The 19,585-nt window shown below is 35.2% G+C and overlaps 1 protein-coding gene across 7 annotated transcripts in view; it reads left to right on the forward strand.

Annotated features, from left to right (window-relative positions):
• LOC129002312 (tyrosine-protein phosphatase Lar-like) overlaps nt 1-19,585 on the forward strand; it is a 679,394-nt gene that overhangs the window by 204,476 nt on the left and 455,333 nt on the right. For all 7 annotated transcript variants that reach the window (XM_054430012.1, XM_054430010.1, XM_054430017.1 and 4 more), the window contains exon 2: nt 1,025-1,098. The gene's annotated coding sequence lies outside the window, so the exon portion shown is untranslated. The remainder of the gene's footprint in view (nt 1-1,024; nt 1,099-19,585) is intronic.

Below are 19,585 nucleotides of genomic sequence, written 5' to 3' on the forward strand. Positions count from 1 at the left end.
AACCTACTACATTCCTGTACATATTTTAAAGTTTAAAGTTCTGTGAATCTCATTTTACAAAATCGGTTGGTTTTATTTAACTTAGTTTTATTATGAACAATAAAGTTCAGCTTGAGTTGCAAAAAGTAATAACTTAAGGCTAACTTACATCTATAGGCCTAAATTGTGCTTCCAAATTTGGAGATCAAAGTTTTCATTCTAGGCCTAATTAGAAATATAACATAACACTCTTTAATAGCAAGGTGCTTCACAATAAATCATATTTTTTCAAAGTTGAATTAATTTATAGTTACAGTACGTTATCCCAGAGGTACGGTAAGCCTACGTACTACTTACTGTATCGTAAAATAAGTTAAGCTATGCAGGTGATATTATTGTCCGAAGTCGTTTTACAATTTGCATTAAGATTGTTAACTGTTCTCAGTGGTATGTACACCCAGGCATGAAAGAAATATTTAGTGGCGATAAACTGGAAATTAGGCCTAAATTTGAAAGGAAATGTCTTAAAACGATTCTAAAATTAATCCTACTCCTTCAATACGGTAGCCTATGTATGTTTGATTAATTGACACCTCGTAGCACATATTCAATCGATCAGATAGTCACAATCACATTTCAACTATTTTTAAGGTGCTTAAATCTGTTATGTTATGCAGTCTCATGTTTAGATGAATTTTGTATTGAACAATTCTATCGGGTAGTTCTCCGTCCACTGAGTTACGTCACACTTAGTTCCGGTACTGAAGGGCCCGCTTCAGTCCAGCTGCGAGAAACTGATTTTTATTATGGTTGAAACTCATTTCATCGCAAATATGTTACCTAAGTTATCCCTTTTCTAACCAAGATTTGTTGTACCTCAAGGGATGCAGACCTTTTAGGATGATAGATAACTTAAACATTTAAGATAGGCCTAAAAAGTTATTTTGGGTTAAGCACTTTATTTAGTCAAATCTTAGTAGACATGGATTAGCTCTATGCCTAAAACTTTTTAAGTTCTTTGTCATTTCACTGTTATTTGTTGCAGGGTCAGGACTGAGCGGTCGGGCACTAACAGCGAGATCTGCTCACCACAGGCTGCCCTACCTTTCTTGATTTAAGGTTAGTTTCTACATACTAGCATTGACTATACTTACTGACGTAGACATCCTATATGGACCAGCTGTCTTCATTTTTTTTTTTATTAAAAAGATCATAGGCCTAGTCGTGTGAGCCAGTCACAGAATGGTAGGCCTAGTGTCTAAATTCAGTTTTCTACCATGTATTTGATTGCTGACAGTTGATAGGTCATAACAGTTGCTATCTAGATCACAATAATTTGTTCCATTAAGGCCCGCCTAAACTCCTGCAGTACGCGGTTTGCGGTATGGTTATTTATACCACCTCGAAAGATACACTGGTAGCTGTATGGTTGGGTGCCCACACTGGCACTGTACGCGGTACAGCGATCAGTAGATATGCTGCTAACTCAATTGACATCTGCTCTATACTGAGAATATGCATCTTGATGAAATAACGTTCAGCAAAAATAGAGCACGCAGCTTTTTTGTGGTATGGTACGAGGGTAAATTGTAGGTACTGCGCCGGTGGCGGTATACCGCGCCAACAGTGTGGGCGATCCCATTAGCTCACGTTGTTTTAAAATACCTGACGTACTGCATACCGCGGCAGTTTGGGTGGGCCTTTATTAGTTAAAAAGTTTGTATGTTACATCAGTACAACCTGTCGGTCGCTCACATCCAACTACGATAATAAAAAAAAACTATGGCGAGAAATTTTACATGCGGTTGTATTGTCTATCAATATAATAGTCAAAGAGTTATATGGTAGGTACAGTGTTGATATCACTAGCTAGCAGCCAACAAACTTTTGGCCTTTGAGGTGTAAACTTACTTTTAGAATATTACTGTTTAGTTATAGGATGAAGATACCATGATACCATTAGTCAATTGTGTTCGATAGTGTTCCCTTTTTTGCACCTACTGTGATTACATAATATTCCTGGCAAATCAAGTCCAATTTTTCACTGAACCAAAATACATATCCCACTTATTTAAGGTAGGAATAACTTATTTTAATCCTGCACTCGGGTCCACTACTCTGGCTAGAATAGACTTAAATAGGTGAAGGTTTTGCGTTCATGATTTTGCAGCCCCGATCACTGATAGCGATGATTATGCCTCATTGATTGCAGGAGATATTCACAATCTCGCAGCGACCGTGGTAGCGATGATGATAATCATTATCGCAGGAGACGTTCACTATTTCATGGCGATCACGGTTGGCAATGATGATGTCCTGTGATCGCTGCCAAGATACCTATTTACAATTTTGAAGCAATCACGTGTGGAAATGATGATGTCTTGTGATTGTGGGAGATGTTTACGATTTTGCCGTGATCCGCCAATCTTGTTAATTTGGCCTAGGACCACAAGTAGGGTCTACCCTAAATGCGACACTGATTTCAGTACGGTAAGGATTATCTTTGGATACATAAAAAATACAAATAGCCTAAATAAACAATTTTAAGCACGTCTGAAACGTGCAAACTTTTGCCGCACAATTCCACGTAGATCCGAAAATATAAGTATTGGGAGTATTTGAGTGGGTCTCCTAGACTTTACAATACCCTAACTCCTTAGGCCGGGGCCATAAGAGGCGGCTTTTCCGCACTAAGTTATGGGGTTCGACAACACATAGAATCAAATGAGTGTGGCCACAGGAGTCGAAGTTTAGCCGCCTGGGCAGTTGGCCCGCACCATGTCGTCCCTCGACCCCACGAAGTTAAGCTGTGTTGGAGGGGATGGCACAAGCAATCTTATGAGAGACAACACACGATGGGGTTCGACCACGCTGTTGGAGGTACTCTTCCGACATTTGCAGGGGTTTTCAAGTTTATAGTGCTACACCCTACTTTGTATCACAAATGAATGGAGAGTAATAATAAATGTCTTGCAGTCGAGATTAATTGGGGCTAAGTTAGTACTAGTAAATCAGAAAACAACAGGTAACCTCGGGGTTTTATAAGTCTATACGGTAAAGTCTCTATGAATCTCTACGACTCCTTCAGGACCAGAAGTATATAAGTATATAGTAATGAAAAATCTTAGATGTAAAAAAGGCAAACAATTTTATAAAAAGTGTAATTTTAAATGGTATTTAAACCTTTATCTATAGAGCGAGCATTACTGAACGCATACATATTTTTTGGAAACTACCCTTTTTTGGGTCTTATAAGTCAAGTTTGAGCCCCAGTAAGCCTTTTCACATCAGTAAAGCCCTTTAAACTGTTTAGTGTTAAACCTCTTCCCACAACCCATCTAAATATCTCCCGCAACATAGAAGTAAATATAAAAAGACTGAAAATAGACAAAGGTTTCTATATTTTTCATTCCTCTTTAGAAAGATATTGCACTGAATTGTATACATTGTGCTAGTGCACAAATTCTCTGATTTAAATACAAATTTGGTCTATTTAAAATCATAATTTTGGTCTATTTAAAATGTTGTGCTTAGAAAATACCCGAACGATGCTTATGGGATCGAAGTTTTAGCTAAACAAATAACTCAATTAACTATATGTAGTAGAGGTGTGAGTTGTCACGAATTGTCGCGATTCACCTTTGATTTTAAACTTGCATAATGGGGTTTTTAAACATAGCAGACTCGCTCATTGAAGAGAAACAAAGTTAAACAAGGATTGAAGTACTTTTAACTTGAAGTAAATTGATAAGATATATACTCTACACAACTACAGATACAAGCTGATTCTAGTTGTCTTTTGAAAAGTAATGAGATTAGATTGGATTTAGCTGCCAACTCACCAAAGTTTGTATATCATAGTGAAGATGAGTCACGGATGAGTGGTGAATGATGAATGAGTTGACAGCTTTGTGACTAAGATAAGCTGGTTCCTTACCCAATTATTCAAAGCCTAACAAAGACAACTTGGTCCAGTGTGAAGTGAACCATCAAATAGCCTCTGAACTTTCTCAGAATTGATAACCAAGAGAGCACTCAGCTACAGCACTCACCTGTTTAAACTTTCTAGATAAACTATAACCTTTGACTCTTTAATTCAGCATTTATCACTAAATGTAAGTGCCTACTCTTCATAATCAGTGAAACTATACTTTGGTTAATAAAGATTTTAGATGGTTGGATTTTTTTGAGACCAGTTAGTTGATTCCTTTGCAAGTTACCTTGGGGTAAGAGTTTGGAATGTTTTAGCTGTATGAAATTGAACTGTATAATAAATTTGCATATATAAAATGTTCCAATCAAGAGGTATGGTACCCTTTAAAATAAAGATAAATTTAGTTAAACGTTTTAAAATAAGTCCAAAGCTCAACAATTGAGTTATTAAAGTTTGTGTAAAGCCCTACTGTATCTATACATTTTTCATAGTTTGTATTTGGTCAGGTGTGATCATGATGTGTTGTGTCTAGTTAGTTTTGTCAAAACTGTTGTCGGTTGATTGGTATTTAACATTTCAAGCCCTTTCCACCGAACCAACAAGCAAGTTTGTGGCCACTCAGTCAAAGAGTGAATCAATAGTTTGATTTGACAGGGAAATGGTGAATATCATCGTGTATTCTCTGTGAACCGCACGTATCTTTGAAGTCCTTTGACGGTAATGTGACTACAGTTTGGGAATGTGCAGCTTTAATGGCCTATAATAGGTTGAAAGCTTATTGATTGTCCTCACTCGGTATTAGGTTTCGGTAAATGTTGTGAGCCATGTAAAAGCCTATTGTTTCGAGATGGTATTTTGGATCTCGATCTCAGTAATCAGGTTTGATGCAATGCAGTATGCTGACATTGAGTACTTTGCCATCACTTATTGGGCTAAAAATTCACATTAAAATTGAGAACAACAAAGATTTTGAGTAGGCCTATTTTACTCACGTACAGTTTTGCAATTGCCTATCAAGGTTTTTATATCGACGATTTCTTAAAAATGTGTGTTTATGTATTAGCAAATTTCCCATATAGGGAATAAGCTATTACCGTAGTACCCATGGTAAGACTTGGACCCGGGACCGATTTTTTTTTCGTTTTGAGGTCCCTAGAGGCCAAAAACACTGTCCGTTCAAATTCTTATATACAGATTGTCCCAAAGTCCCGGACCGGTTTAATATTTTCTAAACGACAACAGATAAATCAATAAGATTTTGCACATCAACACCACACCTAAAAATCTACTTTTTTAAGGAACTATTAATTTTCTGTCATATCATGGGGACAGTTGGGGACAGTCACAATTGGGGTTTTCAATTGTCCATTTGAGTTCAAATTTGCGGCATCATATTATGCTAGTAAAGACCTTTAATTTGATGTACATTTCAACCTATACTTCTATTTAAGATTTTCTTCTGACTCCTTGTGGGACGTTTCCATGACGTGACAGAAGATTGATATTTCCTTTAAAAAAGGAAATTTTTAGGTGTGGTGTTGATGTACCAAATCTTATTGATTTATCTGTTGTCGTTTAGAAAATATTAAACCGGTCCGGGACTTTTGGGACAGTCTGTATATATGTCCATTAGCACGATAACTCGAGCAAAAATTATCCGATTTTGATGAAATTTGGTATAAAAATGTAAACCTACATTTATTGGAATGAGTTTGCAAACCAGCATGATTGGACTATGGGAACGGGAGTTTATAGGGGTTTTATGGGGCAAAAATTGGTTTTCCCATTTTTGACCCAATACATAAAAATTTAGCAATTTCTTTCCAAAGCATTTTGTAGAGCTTAAAAAAACAAATAGGTTAATTTAGTATATTGAAGCGCAAGTATGCGCCTAATCGGCCTAATGGTTACGGAGAAAATTCCAAAAAATTTTAAATTTAAAATTCCCAAGTTATTCTTATGGAGATTAAGTAAACTGTTGTAGTTTGCTTGTTTATGAACATATTTTGATCAAATTTGGAAAATGCAATCATATCCACATAAACTATAAATATTTGAAAAAAAACTTTTTTACCCTCCCTGTTGCATCAAAAGTACTGGTTAAACTAATTATATTTAAATAGGGAATAAATGTGATATTTTTTAGCAGATTTTATAGAGTAAACCTAACCAGGCAAACAGCAATTCACTTAGTCTGCAGGTATTTTTAAAATGTTACGTATGTTATGATGTATTTAAGTAAGGGGTTTTAAGCCAGTAAAACAAAGAAGTAAGCAGTTTGACAAATAAATAAAATTATTTAAAATTTTTGTCATAATTCTAGGAATTAAATTTTAAATGTTTGCAGAAATATCGAATTTTTGTAGTAAAAATGGAGTACAGGTAGTAGTCTAATAATCAATAGATTTGGTAAATAACAACTGTAAATTTTTATGTATTTTATAATTTTACCAAACTACCCATCAAGCCATACAAACCCTGAATTTCACCAGTGCTATTCTTGGGTTTCAAATTATAAACCATGACTGATGAAGATTATGATATTTTTAGTAAATATTTCAATAGTAATTCATTATTGACTTAAAATGTTTTTATAAAACCACAACAATACCAGACAAAGCAAATGAATTAATTTAATTTATCATAAACTAGGTGAATTACAGACTATACATTACCTAACCATGATTTTTGTTTCTTTGTTTTATGGTGGATGGATAACATTACCTTATACTGCAATCTGCAATACCGACACGAGTTTTAGCGCTTTGGCGGTGATCGGTAGTACTACCCCCACATTTACCGCGCTCTAGCAGACGGTTTTATAAGCTCGCCTCTACCGGTGACAATATGTACCTCTGCATTGATGGTGCTGCGCCTCGCGGAGAATAAGGATACTAACCGCGCTAGTAGCAGTAGCGCCCATTCTACAAATACATCGACGTTGTAAGTGCTGCTCCTAGCCGAGAATGTAGCAACTACTTGCTCTAGCGGTCGATAACAACGTTGGTAAACAAAGAACGTTGTCATTACCTCTATGATGAGCAGTGTGGATTTTATTGTCACTCATAGTCAATATTATTTCTGCCTCCTCCACTTTGCAAACTTCCAAAGCGATTTCTTTTTGCCAAATATTGGAATGAACAGCATCTTATTTTCTTTGGTCCCTTCCACGGTTTACATTTTTATCTGCATTTAGTCAAAATCTTAAAATCTTAATTATTCCAATAATTAAATGCAAATGTTATAGCACTTTGTCAACACTTAATTGTCCCCTTATTCTAATAAATTCTACAGTTTTAGCAAATTTCCTTATAGGGGAGTAGCTATTACTGTAGATGGCACGGTAAGACCTAGGCCCGGGACCGATTTACTTTTTCATTTTGATGTCCCCAGAGGCCAAGATAATCTTGAATAAATTCGCTAACCAGTATGATCGGACCATGGGAACAGGGGGTTTTATGGGGTTAAAATTAGTTAATTTTGGACCCTCAAAACACAAAATTTTCCAATTTATCTCTGGACCTTTTTAAAGAGCTTGAAAAACAAATAGTTCAGTATATCAATGATTTGTTGTACGGTTATTGGTAACGGAGAAAATTTAAAAAATGTAAATTTAAAATTCCCATGTTAAGTCTTATGGAGAATATTGTAAAGGTTGTAGTTTGCTCGTTTATGGGTATATTTTGATCAAACTTGGCAAATGTATTTATTTTATACCTAGCTATTAATATTTTACTAAAAACACACTTTATTATGTTTCCTTGTAGCAGCAAACCTAGGTACTCGTTAAACCTAATGCTATTTAAACAGATTTAATTGGAAATCAATTCAGACAAATGGAAATTCGCTTAGTCGGCAGGTTTGCTGCAGCGGGGGTATTTTATTTAAACTGCACTACCTATACCTATGAGCCTGTGATAAATTGCTACATAGCCAAAAGTTGAATTTATTTAAGGTTGTATTTATAGTTTTAAAAACTTAGGCTTGTAAGTTTGTTACAATTTTGTAGCTTATCCCTCCACTCTCTAAAGTTTCATAGCATTTTTTTAGCTTAAGCAATTGCACAAAACATGTTTACTGGTACCTATTTTATGAAAATAATTCCTACATCTAAAGAAACAATCTTTTTTGTTGTCGTATGTTGCAATGGCTGTATTATTGTAACACAGGCCTGTTAGATTGGCCCCCACAATTCTTATAGGTACAATGGCAAACTCGCTCCCACATTGTGACAATGGAGTGGCATCCTACAATACGATTTATTCAAGGAACGGGTCCAAATCCAATTCTAGGGCGCATCTTGCCTCATACACAAAGAGTCTTTGAAGCCACAAGAAATTTGCATCCCAATGCTCTCTACTTGGAAGCTTTTTGCGTAAGTGTCAAAACAACGCCAGGGGTTGTCTGTGCTATTTCTAGTACTTGACGCGCCAACAAGTTTGTTTTTGTTTCTTTTCGTTGAACTCATTTGTAAATTAGTTTTCAAGTCGGATATGGCGTTTCTGTTAGTTATTTCCAGTGTATAGCGAGGAGAGTTGGTATGCGTAAATTATGTTTCGAGATATCTGCTCGTGTATTGTAAAAGGTTACAGATCGCTTAAAGTATATAACATGGTGATATGATTCTACTCGTCATCATCTAGCCAATCGGAGAACATTATGAAAGTGTGGAAGACGTGTATTGTATTGTAGCAACATATTAAATGCAATATAAAAACAGTGGGAAGGGAGTTAAAGTGTTTTTCCTACAGTTACCTAACAATGTACATGTTCTCTCACTGATTTGAGAAAGCAAAGTGGCCAATTCGCTCATCAGTGAGACAATGTTAACATTGTCTCACTCTAATTACTTTGTCTCACTCCAGATTTGCAACGTGAAGGCACGAAATCGTGAACGCGTAACATGCAGGCAACGTCGTATGCGCGCGAAATACGTTGGCAGCACTGGCTGTAAATCAGCTGGTCAGCTGTTGTACTGTTGTATTTGTCACTTCACATTAAATGTTATATTAAAAGTTCACTTCTGTGTAAAAATAGGTTATGTTTCTTCGCCAATTTATTTGTTTTATGGTAACAGTAGGAAAAGTATAATGTGCATCTCGAGTTCAAAGTACAATTGCCTCACTCGAGAAACCATTCCTCACTCGCCTACGGCTCGTGAGTAAGGATTTCTCTCGAGTGAGTCAATTGCTCACTTTTCTCACTAGTTGCACAAATAACTATTGCCGTCTGAATTGTTTAATCACTCTAAACTCCAATTTCCCACATCCACTAGAAAACACTCGGTATGGATGATATTTCAAAACGAATAACGTAGGTATAATAATTTCTTTACATGTGATGTTCAGTTACAATGGTAGTGTCAAACTGCTATTTTAGTTTAAGAACATTTTTTAAAATTTTGATTCTCAATTAAACCAGTTGTGGTGGTTTTAGAGGAAGACATTTCCCCTCCACTTGACCCTAAAAATAATAGCTCAACAGCTGATAAGCAACATCCACATTAAGCGAAAACATATTGGTGGGGTCCTGTCAAATCGCCAAAATATTGTGAACGAAGTATAATAACCACGACATCCAATAGGCCCACGGCCGTACATTAGTAGTCTTGCATTCTTACACTTTACTTTGTCATAATGTGGTATTTTAAGATTGTTTCTTGTTCACTTAAACACATTTCATTTACCGTCCAGATAAACCCTTGAAACCCAAAATCTCCTGTTTAGCTTCAATGCTAATCTATAAGTATTTTGACCAATTCATTGTCACTAACACTGTTAGCGAATTTCCCTATAGGGAAATGGCTATTACCGTAGGTGGCACGGTAAGACCTAGACCCGGGACCGATTTACTTTTTCATTTTGATGTCCCCAGAGGCCAAAAACACCATTCGTTCAAATTTTTATATATATGTATATATATAGACTTATGTATGTATATATATATATACGTCCGTGAACGCGATAACTTGAGTAATTTTTGTCCAATTTTGATGAAATTTGGTTTAAAGGTGTAAAGCGGGGTAAACTTGAATGAGTTCGCGAACCAGCACGATCGGACCATGGGAACTGGGCTTTACGGGGGGTTTTATGGGGTAAAAATTGGTTTTCCTACAGTTACCTAACAATGTACATGTTCTCTCACTGATTTGAGAAAGCAAAGTGGCCAATTCGCTCATCAGTGAGACAATGTTAACATTGTCTCACTCTAATTACTTTGTCTCACTCCAGATTTGCAACGTGAAGGCACGAAATAGTGAGCGCGTAACATGCAGGCAACGTCGTTAGCGCGCGAAATACGTTGGCAGCACTGGCTGTAAATCAGCTGGTCAGCTGTTGTACTGTTGTATTTGTCACTTCACATTAAATGTTATATTAAAAGTTCACTTCTGTGTAAAAATAGGTTATGTTTCTTCACCAATTTATTTGTTTTATGGTAACTGTAGGAAAAGTATAATGTGCAACTCGAGTTCAAAGTACAATTGCCTCACTCGAGAACTCGAGGAACCAATTGTAATTGGTAAGGATTTCTCTCGAGTGAGTCAATTGCTCACTTTTCTCACTAGTTGCACAAATAACTATTTTCTCACTTTTGACCCTCAAAAAACAAAATTTCCCGATTTCTCTTTAGACATTTTTAAAGAGCTTAAAAAAACAAATAATTTAGTACATAAAAGTATTTTTGTTCGATTATTAGTAACGGAGAAAATTAAAAAAAATTGTAAATTTAAAATTCTTATGTTATTCTTATGTTATTCTTATGGAGAATATTGTCAAATGTTGTAGTTTGTTTGTTTATAGATATATTTTGATCAAACTTGGCAAATTTATTTATTTTGTACTAAGCTATCAATATTTTACTCAAAAACACACTTTATTAGTTTCCTTGTAGCAGCAAACCTAGGTACTCGTTAAACCTAATGTTATTAAAATATATTTAACTGAAAATCAATTCAGACAAATGGAAATTCGCTTAGTCGGCAGGTTTGCTGCGGCGGGGGTATTTTAAACTTGGTCTTGGATTAAAATTTACTAGAACTGTTACTAGACGCACGATGACAGCAACAATAAACCAACCCGGTTTACCAAACTATAAACAGTATAAATCCCTAGAAGACAATAAACTTAAGAACCAATCAGTTTTATACTCCAAGGATATGATTGTCCAGCAAAGTTCTGAGTTGAAGCTATAAAGTGTCCGGTTTTTATTTGGAATTCTTATTCAGCTCAAATAAAACGTATTTTATTGCCACAGAAAATTGTGATTTGTGTATTATATTTGGACTTTTCTGTAGAATCAAAGATACCAATCTAGATACCTCAAAGGAGGTTTTGCCTGTTTACACAATAGCAGCTATTGTAACTCAAACTTATATTGCGGTTAGAATTTACTTATTATAGTTTAGTGTTGGTTTGCGTCACAAATTTTTGGCTCTGAAAGATGGCAAAACCGTTCTTGAAAGTTTATTACTTTTTAAAAATTGTCAATTGTGTAACAAGGTAGCAATGTTGCAGTTTTAAAAAGAGAGAAACATGTTTTACTAAGTTAAAACACTTTTCAAAGGAATTGCAATTGTAATTGGTTTACAGTTCGTTATTGTGAAACAACTAAACATATTAGTTCAGTAGTAGGTAGGCCTAACACAATTTTATTATACGTAAATTTGTCTTCATTGACAATAGTTGTCATGGAAAGTGACATTTCGTTAACTTAAATGACTCGTAAAACAGCCCATTTCATTACACTCAGTATAAATAATACTTTGTCCACCAATACTTTGTTCACTACTTTGCACACTCCAAAGCCCAAATTGAAACTGAACGACATTAGAAATAGGTCTACTAGTAAAGGAACAATAATTAACTCTAACAACAGACACGATACTTTCACCAAAGTTCCTTTTAGCGAATTTCCCATATAGGGAATAAGCTATTACCGTAGTACTCATGGTAAGACCTGGACCCGGGACCGATTTAATTTTTAATTTTGAGGTCCCTAGAGGCCAAAAACACCATCAGTAATATTTTTTTTATTTTTTATTAAAAATAAAAATAATAATTTTAAAAAGGGTACTATGGTGTATTAATTATTAATATATATATAGTATATATATAGTTAGCGGCGATAACTGGAGCAAAAATGATCCGATTTTGATGAAATTTGGTACAAACGTGTAAACCTACGTTTATTCGAACGAGTTCGCGATCCAGCATAATCGGACCTTGGGAACGGGGGTTTATGGGGGGTTTTATGGGGTAAAAATTGGGTTTTCCCATTTTTTACCCCAAAAACAAATTTTCAATTTCTTTTTAAACCGTTTTGTAGCTTAAAAAAAGTAAGATCACATTGTTTGATTAAACCCAATTCCAATAAATAAATCTTATTTACTACGAGGATTGTGGACAAAGAAAAATATTTGGTATATGTACAAACATTGTTTATCTCTATACTTACGGCAATAAAACAGACAGAAAGAAAGAACGGGGTAAGTGAAGGAACCGTTCTAGAGGACCTCCCCCCCAATAACCCCCCCCCCCCTACTAGAAGTAACTCTGTTGAGTAATAAGGGTAAAAGGCGGGAGCCTCTGTAAATAAGACCTGAACACACTCTCCTGTGAAAGCAAGAAAAACATTTTACCTGAAAAAGGTAGCCTACTGTTAACATTTTAAACTTTTGCGCATCTTCTGTCTCTTGTTGGGGTTGGCTAGAATTGTAAATTCATGAAACCTTTTGTACAGTTTGAAAGTTGTATTTTTCTAATCTGACCTTATAATCTTTTGACGGGTAAAAGTATTGAGTCGAAATTTTAGACCAAATCAATCGCATCGAGTGAATTTTATTTGTTGTAGTTAATTTATATTCATCGGGTTTAATATTGAAAATACAGTACTCTGCTCTCAGGATACACGCCATAGGTAGGCCTACTACCGTTGTAAACATGATTGCTTAGCGCCAATTCAACCTATGTATTTAATTTATGCTAAAATAGACTCATAATAAAATAATACACAAACTTATACCAAATATCATTGAGTATACACGTATGAGTACTTACAGACTCGCTACTTGGATTTTAAACATTATTCTTCAATAATACCTTTCTCCATTAACTCAAGTACCCATCCACTTATGAAAAATACTCGTATTTCAGAGTGTGTTTAATTGTAAGCAATTCCAAGCAAAAATATTAATTTTTTTAATTTTTTACAACAGAAAATGTTAATTACGATTTTGTACCGTCCTAAAAACTTGCTAATAACACTTCTCTTCCAGAAATAATAATTTTCACTGAACGAGGGTGAAAGTTGAGCGGCGTTGTAAATGGAGCTTGTAGAGTTATTACAATAAGGTAAACACAAGAAGTAACCCAAACTGGAGCCCCGGAGGGTTGAATGTGTTTTGCATCATCAGCGTGTAAAACTCGGATAAGCTTTTAGGAGCAAGAGAGCTGTCACTTTTAAAAGTGTAGTGCTTTGGAAGGGTAATTCGAACTTCTCCAGTCGAGTATGTATGAAATTGTAAAATGTTTCACTTTTGTAATAAAACAATCTCTTAGGGGTTTGGATTTTACTGAAAACCCAAGGTGAAATTGTATATTTTGGGCATATGGAATTTGTGTCTATTGTGATGGTGCGGAATTTAGGACAGGGCAATTCTTAAAATTTGAAACTTGCATTTAGTTTATCTACCGATAAATGTAATATTATTTAAATTGTACCATAAAATCAGGTCAAACAGTAAACGCGTAAGTTTTCAAAGATCATACGTTGTACTGTTATCGGTTCTGAACTAGGATTTTGTTGGATTTTTAGAAAGAGGGATTCTCAGACTATAATATGTAGATAATATTCTTCTGACGAAACACCTCATTATCTCTCACGAATGGCCGTTTATTTGATGTATTAAAAAAAGGTGACTTCAAATACTAGCTATTTAAATCTTAACAGAAATTGAAACATTCAATCATTTATAATGTATATACCTTTTTTGCAAGTCTAATTAATTAAAAAAGTAAAATTGGACCTTTGAATTTTCTTGATATCCCGAACACTTTCAACTAACCCCGATCGGTTGTATGAAACATTTCTACAGATAAGTGCCGTGGTTGTCAAAGACCTACAAATCCAACAACCGTTTCCAGCCGTTGTTTAGACGCCTTTGATCTGCCACAATCAGCTCTGTTTGTTTTCTTTGGTTATGTCAATCTTGTTTGTCGCCTTTTGGGTTTTTGACACTTCTAGATAAACTTTCTTTTGGCCACACATTTCAATTTTACACAGCAAGACTCATTCTAAACTCGTTAAGCAAAGGCGGTTGTTTAAAAGATTTAAAAAAGGTAAGTGATTTTTAAAATTTGAAAATTGAAATGCCTTTCAATTTGTTGAATTTTACTACCGGTAATTATCTAGGTTCACTCTTGACCAAACATGTTTTAATGAAGTTTGCTTTTCATTACAATACCACCGCTTGTGGTGTAGTTAAGTAGAAACTTTGCAAATATGCATTCCAAATTGTCCATTTATTCAATATTAAGGTAAGCAACGCATTATCGAATTTGTTTTGTGTATTCAGTTTACGTTTTACAGTATTTAACTTTACCTTTGTATTTAAAATGATATCTTTGTAAATAATGCATTTTACAATAGTTTTTCTCCTGTTTCTGTAAAACACGAGTAAAATACATTTCTTAGTCTGTAAGGTTACTAACAGCACGAAAAACATAGTCCCTTAAGATTAATGTTAACTTGTGACCGCATAACACCTTCCCAGGTCGTCATAAAAATTTAATTTTGGTGTAAAATTAAAGGTATGACTGTTGTCTAGGGATATGCCTTTTAATTTTTTTAAAAACCAACTTAAATATTTTGTAAAATAATATAAACTTAGCAAAAAAGTGCTTAGTTTATAATTCATTTGTTTACTACACTCGGTACGTGTACGAATAAGACATATATTGTAAAGGACATTGTGGAGGAAAAGCAATCTTATCCAAGGTGAGATGACAAATTGAAGGACTTCTTGTGATTGGATTGCGATAACCAATCGTTGTAATATCCTACTGAAGACCTCCTGTAAACTATATTGATCTGTGATCTGAAGAGGAACTGTTGTTGTCTGAATCAACATTGCCTACACTTAGGCGAGACATTGGAAGGACTACTTGTGATTTGCGATAACCAATCATTGTGTTGTCCTACTGAAGATCTTCTGTAAACTATATTGATCTGTGATCTGAAGAGGAACTGTTGTTGTGAATCAACATTGGCTACACTTAGGCGAGACATTGGAAGGACTACTTGTGATTTGCGATAACCAATCATTGTGTTGTCCTACTGAAGATCTTCTGTAAACTATATTGATCTGTGATCTGAAGAGGAACTGTTGTTGTGAATCAACATTGGCTACACTTAGGCGAGACATTGGAAGGACTACTTGTGATTTGCGATAACCAATCATTGTGTTGTCCTACTGAAGATCTTCTGTAAACTATATTGATCTGTGATCTGAAGAGGAACTGTTGTTGTGAATCAACATTGCCTACACTTAGGCGAGACATTGGAAGGACTACTTGTGATTTGCGATAACCAATCATTGTGTTGTCCTACTGAAGATCTTCTGTAAACTATATTGATCTGTGATCTGAAGAGGAACTGTTGTTGTGAATCAACATTGGCTACACTTAGGCGAGACATTGGAAGGACTACTTGTGATTTGCGATAACCAATCATTGTGTTGTCCTACTGAAGATCTTCTGTAAACTATATTGATCCGTGATCTGAAGAGGAACTGTTGTTGTGAATCAACATTGGCTACACTTAGGCGAGACATTGGAAGGACTACTTGTGATTTGCGATAACCAATCATTGTGTTGTCCTACTGAAGATCTTCTGTAAACTATATTGATCTGTGATCTGAAGAGGAACTGTTGTTGTGAATCAACATTGGCTACACTTAGGCGAGACGTTGGAAGGACTACTTGTGATTTGCGATAACCAATCATTGTGTTGTCCTACTGAAGATCTATTGTAAACTATATTGATCTGTGATCTGAAGAGGAACTGTTGTTGTGAATCAACATTGGCTACACTTAGGCGAGACGTTGGAAGGACTACTTGTGATTTGCGATAACCAATCATTGTGTTGTCCTACTGAAGATCTTCTGTAAACTATATTGATCTGTGATCTGAAGAGGAACTGTTGTTGTGAATCAACATTGGCTACACTTAGGCGAGACGTTGGAAGGACTACTTGTGATTTGCGATAACCAATCATTGTGTTGTCCTACTGAAGATCTTCTGTAAACTATATTGATCTGTGATCTGAAGAGGAACTGTTGTTGTGAATCAACATTGGCTACACTTAGGCGAGACATTGGAAGGACTACTTGTGATTTGCGATAACCAATCATTGTGTTGTCCTACTGAAGATCTTCTGTAAACTATATTGATCTGTGATCTGAAGAGGAACTGTTGTTGTGAATCAACATTGGCTACACTTAGGCGAGACGTTGGAAGGACTACTTGTGATTTGCGATAACCAATCATTGTGTTGTCCTACTGAAGATCTTCTGTAAACTATATTGATCTGTGATCTGAAGAGGAACTGTTGTTGTGAATCAACATTGGCTACACTTAGGCGAGACGTTGGAAGGACTACTTGTGATTTGCGATAACCAATCATTGTGTTGTCCTACTGAAGATCTTCTGTAAACTATATTGATCCGTGATCTGAAGAGGAACTGTTGTTGTGAATCAACATTGGCTACACTTAGGCGAGACATTGGAAGGACTACTTGTGATTTGCGATAACCAATCATTGTGTTGTCCTACTGAAGATCTTCTGTAAACTATATTGATCTGTGATCTGAAGAGGAACTGTTGTTGTGAATCAACATTGGCTACACTTAGGCGAGACGTTGGAAGGACTACTTGTGATTTGCGATAACCAATCATTGTGTTGTCCTACTGAAGATCTTCTGTAAACTATATTGATCCGTGATCTGAAGAGGAACTGTTGTTGTGAATCAACATTGGCTACACTTAGGCGAGACATTGGAAGGACTACTTGTGATTTGCGATAACCAATCATTGTGTTGTCCTACTGAAGATCTTCTGTAAACTATATTGATCCGTGATCTGAAGAGGAACTGTTGTTGTGAATCAACATTGGCTACACTTAGGCGAGACATTGGAAGGACTACTTGTGATTTGCGATAACCAATCATTGTGTTGTCCTACTGAAGATCTTCTGTAAACTATATTGATCTGTGATCTGAAGAGGAACTGTTGTTGTGAATCAACATTGGCTACACTTAGGCGAGACGTTGGAAGGACTACTTGTGATTTGCGATAACCAATCATTGTGTTGTCCTACTGAAGATCTATTGTAAACTATATTGATCTGTGATCTGAAGAGGAACTGTTGTTGTCTGAATCAACATTGGCTACACTTAGGCGAGACATTGGAAGGACTACTTGTGATTTGCGATAACCAATCATTGTGTTGTCCTACTGAAGATCTATTGTAAACTATATTACTATGTGATCTGAAGAGGAACTGATGCATAACTTATCATTGACAACAGGTAGTTTAGTTAATACAATAAAATGACAACACTTTTTTTGGATTGCAATAACAACATACTCTTCCTGATCACAACCCCTCTTAACAATATTTTTATGTTGATATGTTATTGTTATGTGTGGGGAGGTACTTTCTAAATTATCTAGGCTAAGTATATAATGACTTAATTAGTTCTTTTGAATAGGTTTTATAACAAAAAGTTTTTTTATGTTGTACGATTTACGTGGTTGGGGTCTATGAAGTTTCGTATTAGGCTACAAAATAGCTGAATTGTTTGGTCGTCCTTCACTACACCAACTAACTTTTGGTAACTGTTTGGTGGGTTCTTTTCAATTATTAAGACTCGTAAATTATAAATTGACATAAAACGTGAACAGTGTTACTTTTCCCTTAAGATAATAGTCACTCAACACTAAGTTCACAGGCGGAGGTAGTATTTTAGTATGGATAAAAATAACACATACAAATCGTTAACGTTAGCTAAAACATTTTTTATTTATCCTTATGTCCTTAAAAAAGATAACTTCTTCGATGGCTTCTTGCAATATAATTTCATATTGTCTTCCCTGAGACCAAGTTAAGTTAACATCTATACCAACGTTCAATGAAAGCGTACTGTTTATTTAATCTATAATAATCTAATCTAATAATCTATTCAATATTCTCTAGTAGACAAGGATTCTTTTGTTGTTGATAGTCGTTACGATTGTTGAGGAACGCTCTTATCAATGAAATTGAACTTGCCAGTTATGAAAAAGCACAACATTTCACTCTACTTTACAGCAAAACTCATATTTATTTTATTTTTAAACGTTTTATCTGAATATCACAGATTGAGTTTCAATGTTTACTTTCTATCACATAAATCCAGACTGCCGTCCCTTTCGGCCGCAGGCGAAAGAAAATAGATTTCCTCTTTTAGCTATCTTTATTGTGTTTTTTATATTTACATGTGTTGATTAAATCTCGCAAAGCTTATTTGAGCTGTCGCTTACTGTTTTAATAACAATACCCCAACTTGTATTCTTAGCATGAACCATTTCCTTTCTATTTTAGTAAATGCGCACTAGCATTATGTCTATACAAACACAATCGTACCCTATGAGTTTACTTTTGTACCATTAATATTAATAATTTTGTTTACTGAGTAAAGGAATATTACAAATAATTTATTTATTTTTCATTTAGGAAAGACTAGTCCACAAAAATTATCCCTGGAAATGTGAGATCGATTGTAATAATATAGTAGTCTTAAGCCGGTGAGATTTTGAATACCTCTTAACATTGCAACACTACTCTTTTTGAAAGATACTCCGAGGACTGAAAGAGTTACTCAATCCGCTTGCCCCTTTCGCCCTTGGACACGTTTATTTTGTTTGAAAGGAACAACTTCGGTTTGAAATATTTGCTCATCGACATTGTAAAAATTGTTTAACTGCTGCTCTAAAGATATTCTGTATAGGCATATACTTATCAGGCAAACTTCATTTTAACCAAAATTTATACTTAGCCATAGAAGGTTTTTTAAAGAAAATTTGCAAAAACAAACTCTGTCCCATAAATAATGTAGGCCCTATATGATACAACAATAAAGGCAATCTAATTTAATTTAAGTTCTTAGGATGGAAAATATATTTCTAATGTTTTTTGTGTTAAACTATTATTACAAAATACGCTTGCTAGCGTAGTCTTAATTTTAAGAAAGAGCTTAGCAAGTTCACCATACGCTGCTCTAAAAAAGTACAGTATGAGTGCGAAACAGGATAATGTATTATTAATTTAATACTTGCATCTTGCATCACCATAAGTAGGCTTTTTTTACCATTTACCATTTACACATTTCTTTTTTCAGGAGGTTGTAACAACATCATAAATATTTAGATATTGCAAAACAAACTTCAGTCACAAAGTTAATAACGTTGCAAAGCTTTTCTGTGGCAGAATGTACTATATAGAAGCTGCATTACATAAACAAGCTCCCACCTGCACACCTGCACCTCTAGACTTAACGGCTCATCTGAATTGCATCGAGTTCGGTCACCTAATTCAATTCCAGGCTCAACAAGTTGGCCATAAAATACAGCCGC

This window comes from Macrosteles quadrilineatus, unplaced genomic scaffold, assembly GCF_028750875.1.
Source record: "Macrosteles quadrilineatus isolate MER2022 unplaced genomic scaffold, UCM_ALF_1.0 Scaffold_9__3_contigs__length_116548681, whole genome shotgun sequence".
In the NCBI taxonomy this organism is placed as follows: domain Eukaryota; kingdom Metazoa; phylum Arthropoda; class Insecta; order Hemiptera; family Cicadellidae; genus Macrosteles; species Macrosteles quadrilineatus.